General features: G+C 52.2%; 1 long non-coding RNA gene across 1 annotated transcript; it reads right to left on the bottom strand.

Annotated features, from left to right (window-relative positions):
- Nucleotides 1–2,029: 2,029 nt before the first annotated feature.
- Nucleotides 2,030–5,969, bottom strand: LOC146756519 (uncharacterized). The gene is made up of 3 exons (XR_014937382.1): nucleotides 5,348–5,969; nucleotides 4,923–5,046; nucleotides 2,030–4,014 (listed from the first exon to the last, which is right to left on the bottom strand). It is a non-coding gene; the product is annotated as an uncharacterized LOC146756519 (long non-coding RNA).
- Between the last annotated feature and the right edge of the window lie 1,910 nt (nucleotides 5,970–7,879).

Below are 7,879 nucleotides of genomic sequence, written 5' to 3'. Positions count from 1 at the left end.
CCCACAAGTGCCACCTCCTGCCCAACATCTACCACCTCCCACCCCACAAGTGCCACCTCCCGCCCTACAACTTCCATCTCCTGGCCCACAAGTGCCACTTCCTGCCTCAAAAGAGCCACCTCCCGCCCCACAACTTCCACGTAACGTCCCATAAGTTCCACCTCCTTCCCCACAAGTGCCACCTCCTTCCCCACAAGTGCCAGCTGCTGCTCCACATCATCCAACTCCCGTCCCACAAGTGCCATGTCCAGCCCCACAACTTCCGCCTCCTGCCCCAAAAGTGTCAACTCCTGCCCCATAAGTTCCATATCCCGCCCCACAAGTGCCACTACCTGACCCACAAGTTCCAACTCTCGTCTAACAAGTGCCACCTCCCGCCCAACATTTACCACCTCCAGCTCCACAAGTGTCACCTCCTGCCCCACAACTTCAACCTCCCGTCAAACAAGTGCCAACTCCTGCCCAATGTGTGCCACATCCTGCCCCACAAGTGCCAACTCCTGCCCCACAAGTTCTACCTACCACCCAACTAATTCCACTTCCTGCCCCACAAGTGCCACCTCCCACCCCACAACTGCCATCTCCCGCTTCACAACTTCTACATCCTGCCCCAGAAGTGCCACCTCCCGCCCCACAAGTGCCAATTCCTGCCCCAAAAGTGCCAGCTCATGCTTCACAATTGCCAGCTCACGTTTCACAACTGCCACCTCCTGCCCCACAAGTGCCACCTCCCGCCCCACAAGTGCCACCACCTGCCCAACAAGTGCCATTTCTTACCCCACAGGTTCCAACTCCTTCCCCACAGGTGCCATTTCCTGCCCCATAAGTGCCACCTCCTGTGCCACATGTGCCAACTCCTGCCCCACAAGTGCCATTTCCTGCCCCACATTAGCCACCTACCACCCCACAAATTCAACCTCTTGCCACACAAGTGCCAAACCCTGACCCGCAACATCCACCTCCTGCTCCACAATTGCCACCTCCTGCACCACATCATCCACCTCCCACCCAAGTGCCAACTCCTGCCCCACATCATCCACCTCCTGCCCCACAAGTGCCAATTTCTGCCCCACAAGTGCCAGTTCATGCCCCACAAGTGCCAGTTCATGCCCCACAAGTGCCAGTTCATGCCCCACAAGTGCCAGTTCATGCCCCACAAGTGCCACATTTTTCCACACAACTGCCACCTCCCGCCCCAAATCATCCACCTCCCGCCCCACAAGTGTCATTAACTGCCCAACATCCTCCTCATGACCCACAAGTGCAACCTCCTGCCCCACAAGTGCCACCTCCTGCCCCACAAGTGCCACCTCCTCCCATCCACCCCCCACAAGTTCCACCTCCTGCCCCACAAGTGCAACCTCCTGTTTTACAAATGCCACCTCCCGACCCACAACTTCAACCTCTAGCCCCACAAGTGCCACAACCAGCCCCACATCATCCACATCCTGCTCCACAAGTGCCACCTCCCACCCCACTAGTACCAGCTCCCACCCCACAAGTGCCACCTCCTGCCCCACATCATCCACCTCCCGGCCCACAAGTGCCACCTCCCGCTCCACAAGTGCCACCACCAGCCCCACAAGTGCCATCTCCTGCCCCACCAGTTCCACATCCCGCACTGCAATGCCAATTCCTGCCCCACATCTTCCACCTCCTGCCCCTCAAGTGCCATTTCCTGCCCCACAAGTGCCACCTCCCTCCACACAAGTGTCCCACCTCCTGCCACACAAGTGCCGCCTCCCACCCCACAAGTGCTATTTCCCGCCTTACAACTTCCACCTCCCGCCCCACAACTTCCACCTCCCGCCCCACACGTGCCTCCTCCTTCCCCCAACTTTTACCTCCCACCTCACAACTTCCACCTCCTGACCCACAAATGCCACCTCCTGTTCCACAAGTGCCATTTCCTGCTCAAGAACTTCCACATCCTACCCCACAAGTGCCACCTCCTGCTTCACAAGTGCCACCCCCTGCCCCACAATCCCCACCCCCTGCCCCACAACTTCCATTTTCCTCCCCACAAGTGCCACCTTGACCTGCTGTCCATGCTCTTTGTAATACACCCCAGTATTCCATCGGCTTTTTTGGCTACAAGGGCACACTGCTGGCTCATGGTCAATCTGTCGTCCACCAGGACACCCAGGTTCCTCTCTTCAGAGCTCCTCTCCAGCAGCTCTTCCCCCAGCCTGTACTGGTGCATGCAATTACTGCTCCCTAGGTGCAAGACTCTACACTTGCTTTTGTTAAACCTCATCCGGTTTCTTACTGCCCAGCTCTCCAGCCTGTCCAGGTCTTGCTGAATGGCAGCACAGCCTTCAGGCGTGTCAGCCAGTCCTCCCAACTTCGTGTCATCACAAACTTGCTGAGGGTGGTCACTATCTCCTCATCAAGGTCGTTGATGAAGATATTGAACAAGACCGGACCCAGCACTGACCCCTGGGGGACGCCGCTAGTTACAGGTCTCCACCTGGATTCTGCACTGCCAACAACGTCTCTCTGTGCTCTGCCAGTCAGCCACTTCTCAACCCACCTCTCTGTCCACTCATCTATCCCACGCTTGCTCAGCTTGTTATAAGGATGTCCTGGGAGACAGTACCAGATGCCTTGCTGAAATCATGGTAAACTACATCCACCGCCCTATCCAAAACTATCTTGCAGGTTCTTAGTTCTTTACCACTGTTTCCTTTCCCACGCCTTACAACTACAAGCAGCTAGAACAATGTTCTCTGAAGATATCCAGGACAGAAGAGTCCCGGTAGATCAGTATCAAGCCCAGCTCACGGGAGGCCAATGCCCACTGTTTCCTGCCTGATAAACGCAGATCTCTGGCAGCATTCAATTGTCTTCCCTGTACAACCACCCAGCCCCCCTCGTCGTCATCAAAACCAGTATCATTTTAAAGTCAATGAATCTTGCCTGTAAAAGCACATCTAGCCTCCTACAGAAATTCATTGCTTTGGGGGACTGAAATTGAGAACACATCTGTAGGCAAACACTCCCATCAACTTCCATATGTCTGAATGTGCAGCCCCTCCTCATGCAGTGACCCTCCTTCCACAATTGCAGACGGTTTCATTCCCCACAGCAACTTCACAGTGGCAGAAGGGACAGACAGCTCCCTGTAACCAGAAGGAAACAACAAAGGAAAATAAAGGGACGCCCGCAACCTCTCCAGCCTGTCCCGGTCCCTCTGGTTGGCTTCCCTCCCCTACAATATATTGACTGCACTGCTCAGTTTGTATCGTCTGCAAACCTGCCATCATCTATGTCACTGACGAAGGAAGATGCTGAAGAGCAACGGTTTATATGGGTTAATACCTTGGGAGCCCCTCTCTTCAAGGAGCTAGTTCTGCAAGTCTGAGTCCCACAAAGGGTGGTCTCCATAGACGTTCAAATTCGTGCTGCACAACCCTACTTAATTTTCTGTATTCATTTCTGTATTGATCTCATGTGGATCAAAATAACACAGTCAGTATCTGCAACGAGTCTAGGCCGAGCAAAACTTTTGATGGAGGGAGCAAAGAGATCAAGACAAGATGATGTAGTGCAATGCAGTCAAAGCAGCTGGCCAAGCAAAAGCTATGTGCATGCATTTCCAAGCTGAGCACGCACCTGGAGCTGGGACTGTATCACTCATTGTCAGAAGAATTCCTGAGTACCCTCATAAAGAAAGCTATACACCAGTGTGACTGGAGTCCATTTACACCAATTAGACCTCTTTACATTTTAATAAGCACCATTTACTACTCCAAAGTTGCACTTCCCTTTGCCTTTCCATCTGAAGGGCTTTGAAAAAGTCTCTGAAATAGAAATTCTGTGATTGCTGTAATACACTTGGGTAGGTATCTGGACTTCCATCTTGAGACATCCAGCGCCTTTTACAGAAATAAAGAATACTCAAGGACTTACGCCACCAAATTCCAACTCAGTTTTACACCACTGGTTTTTGATCTGATAGGCAGGAGACAGCGAAAGGCAGCTGCTCAGCAATCCCAGGAAGACAGCTGGGCTCTAGGGAGACAAGAAGGGCAGTAAGGTGACAAACAAAGTGATTATAAGGTTTTATTTAACAGCTCTGTATGGGACGATTCAACTACTTCAAGCTCCAGCAAGCTGCTAGAGACTGATAAAGCAAGACACCTCAGCGACCTCAAAAGCTGACAGCCTTTCAAAAGATAAACCGAACATACCATCTCAAAAAGCATACAATCAATCCATAGAAATTAATCCAGCAAGCAGTCCTATGGTCAAATTGTGTGCTGCCAGTAAAGCCTTTTCATGAGCATTAAGAACATTTCTGGTTAGAGAGTTATCACAACATGGGCAGAAAATACCTAGGAGAATAGGAAAAAGAAAAAAGCAACCTACCCTTACCCTTACCCTACCCTTATCCAACTCCTCTCCCACATTTAGAATTGAAACAAGTTCAAATGCCATAAAAAATTGGGGGAATAAAACCATCTGGTATTTCCCAGGCAAACCACCAAGACCACAGAACCACAGAATAGCCCAAGTTGTAAAGGAACCACGAGGATTATCAAGTCCAACCCGATGCTCCAGGAAGGACAACCTAAACTCAAACGGCCTTTAAGCTGCAGCAGCTCAGGGCCAGGCCCACAGCCTCAGGGAGCATGTTCCATGACCGCTGGTATCAGACACAGCAAGCACAGGGAGCAGGCAGGTAGGCACAGCAAAGCAGCAAGCAAAGCCCAATTTCTCAGAGGGGGCCTGCTAACAGGAAGACCAGACACTGTCCTCCCAAAAAAACTCCACCATTTTGACAGCCAAAACAGAAACTACATTTTCGGTTCTCATGACTCTTCCCTGTGCTCCCAAATAAATAGTTTCGTGACATCCTCTATCACACTGCAACTGCTCAGAAGTAATAATCAAAATTATATCACTCATAAGAAACTCACTTTTGCATGGTGGTAACGAGAGTCCATTCCCATTGTGTCCCTCCGTGTTATGAACACTGCAATTGGCCTTCTGACAGCCTCCTGAATGAATCCACCAAAAGCAAGGAAGCACCCTGCCCTTACTCTGAAGAGAGAAAGAAAGCAAGGTTCATGGAAACAGGCACACAAGGCTCGCAACCAGACACGGTGCTCCAGGCTCCTGATCATGCCAGAGATAGGACTACCACAGTGCCAGAACATGATTTACCACTAAAGGAAACATCTGGGAGCACAATCACAACTTCAGCACAAGCTGTAACGGCTCAGCATATTTAGCTTTCGTATCATACAGCTGGAGAACGAGATACTCCCAAGCATCAGTCAGCAAGCACTCGGATGAGCCAGCCCTTTGGTTTTAATGATGACTGCCACCTTTGACACCTTACCAGAAGATACTTCCATTTATTAGCCTGGACTTCGTTTCTTCCATCAGCAGCTGCTCCTAAACTGCCCTTGATTCATACAGCGATACCATCGACTTCTAGCACGAGCTGACCTGCAAGACAGAGAAAAGAAAGCAGGATGACAACAAACACAGACGTAGCATCCTTTAATTATCTTGAACAACAGCAACAACAAAAACAGGAGATAAGTGCTGCTGTGGATGCACCCCAGTTTATAAAGAAATGGAAAACCAGCCCGGCCTCAGCAGCCCTTATGTATTTCTTACGCATCTGATTAAGCTGACTGCAGTTCGAACCAGGAGAATTTACAGTCTCTTGCAAATGACACCCGTGAAGCAGATCATGATGCAGCAAAAGAAAAAAGCAAAACAAAGAAAAATAAAGAAAGAAAAAAAAAAAAGCAAGCCAAAGACCAGGGAATCAAAGTTAAAAAACAACAACAATACAAACAACAAAAAACAAGCACACAAAACAGATTAAAAAAAAAAAAAAAAAAAGGAAATCCATAACATACGTAACAGCAGAAAGATAGGCGCAACAGGAATATATCGCAAAAGTAAAAAAAAGAAAGAATGGCTCACCCACCACTGAGGATGGAAGTGCACAGAACAAACTCCACAGAGGAGAAATCATCAGAAAGAGATCCCACCCAGAGGCAGACTGGGACAGTCAACCTACTGCCCCACAACTGCCACTTCCCACCCAGCAATTGCCACCCCCCGCCCCACAAGTGCCTCCTCCCACCCCACAAGTGCCAACCCTTACCCCACAAGTGCCAACTCCTGCCCCACATAATCCACCAACCGCCCCACAAGTGTCACCTCTCGACCCACAAGTGCCACATCCCGCCCCACAAGTGCCACCTCCTGCCAAACTAGTGCAACCTCCTGCCCCACAAGTGCCTTATCTCGCCAGACAATTTACAGCTCCTACCCCACAAGTGCTACATCCTGCACCACAACTTCAACCTCCTGCCCCACAAGTGCCACGTTCTGCCCCACAAGTGTAGGCTCCTGCCCCACAACTGCCAATTCCTGCCCCACATGTGCCAGCTCATGCTTCACAAGTGCCAGCTCCTGCACCACATCATCCACTTCCTGCCCACAAGTGCCAATTCCTGCCCCACAAGTGCCAGTTCATGCCCCACAAGTGCCAGCTCCTGCCCCACAAGTGCCACATCCTGCCCCACAAGAGCCACTTCCTTCACCACAGGTACCCCATCCCACCCCACAAGTTTCAATTCCTGCCATACAAGTGCCACCTCCTTCCCCACAGGTGCCACCTCCTGCCCCACAAGTGCCACCTCCTGCCCCACAAGTGCCACCTCCCGCCAAACAACTGACACCTCCTGCCCCACAAGTGCCACCTCCTGCCCCACAAGTGCCACCTCCCACCAAACAACTGACACCTCCTGCCCACAAGTGTCACCTCCTGCCCAACAAGTTCCACCTCTTGACCTACAAGTGCCACCTCCTGCCCCATAAGTTTCACCTCTCGCCCAACAAATGCCACCACCTCCCCCAAAAGCGCCACCTCCTGCCCCACAGGTGCCATTTCCTGCCCCACAACATCCACCTCCCACGCACAAGTGCAACCTACCGCCCCACAACTTCCACCTCCTGCCCCACAAGTGCCAACACCTGCCCCACAAGTGCCACCTCCTGCCCCGCCAGTTCCATCTGTCACCCTGCAAGTCCAGCTCCTGCCCCACAAGTGCCAGCTCATGCTTCACAAGTGCCAGCTCCTGCCCCACATCATCAACTTCCTGCCCCACAAGTGCCACCTCCAACCCCACAAAGACAGCCTCCTGCCCCACATCATCCACCTCCTGCCCCACAAGTGCCAATTCCTGCCCCACTATTGCCAGCTCATGCCCCACAAGTGCCAGCACCTGCCCCACAAGTGCCACCTCTTGCCCAACAGGTACCACCTCCTGCCCCACATCATCCACCTCCTCCCCCACAAGTGACAATACTTATTCCACAAGTGCCACCTCCCGCCACACAAATGCCAAATCCTGCCCTGCAACTTCCACATCCTGCTCCACAAGTGCCAATTCCTGCCCCACAAGTGCCAATTCCTGCCCCACAAGTGCCAGCTCATGCTTCACAAGTGCCAGCTCCTGCCCCATATCATCCACTTCCTGCTCACATTTGCCACCTCCTGTCCGACAAAGACCACCTCCTGCCCCACATCATCCACCCCCTGGCCCACAAGTGCCACCTCCTGCCCCACAACGACCACCTCCTGCCCCACATCATCCAACCCCTGCACCACAAGTGCCACATTTGTCCACACCACTGCCACCTCCCCCCCCAAAATAATCCACCTCCTGCCCAACAAGTGTCACTGACCGCCCAACTTCCTCCTCCTGACACACAAGTGCAACCTCCTGCCCCACAAGTGCCAGCTCCTGCCCCAGAAGTGTCAACTCATGCTCCACAAATGCCACCTCCTGCTCCACAAGTTCCACCTCTTGCCCCACAAGTGCCAAATACTTCCCCACAACTTCCA

Source organism: Coturnix japonica, chromosome 26 (genome assembly GCF_054131305.1).
Source record: "Coturnix japonica strain WE chromosome 26, WE-NBRP24, whole genome shotgun sequence".
Classification (NCBI taxonomy): domain Eukaryota; kingdom Metazoa; phylum Chordata; class Aves; order Galliformes; family Phasianidae; genus Coturnix; species Coturnix japonica.
This window is presented reverse-complemented; position numbering and strand designations above follow the sequence as displayed.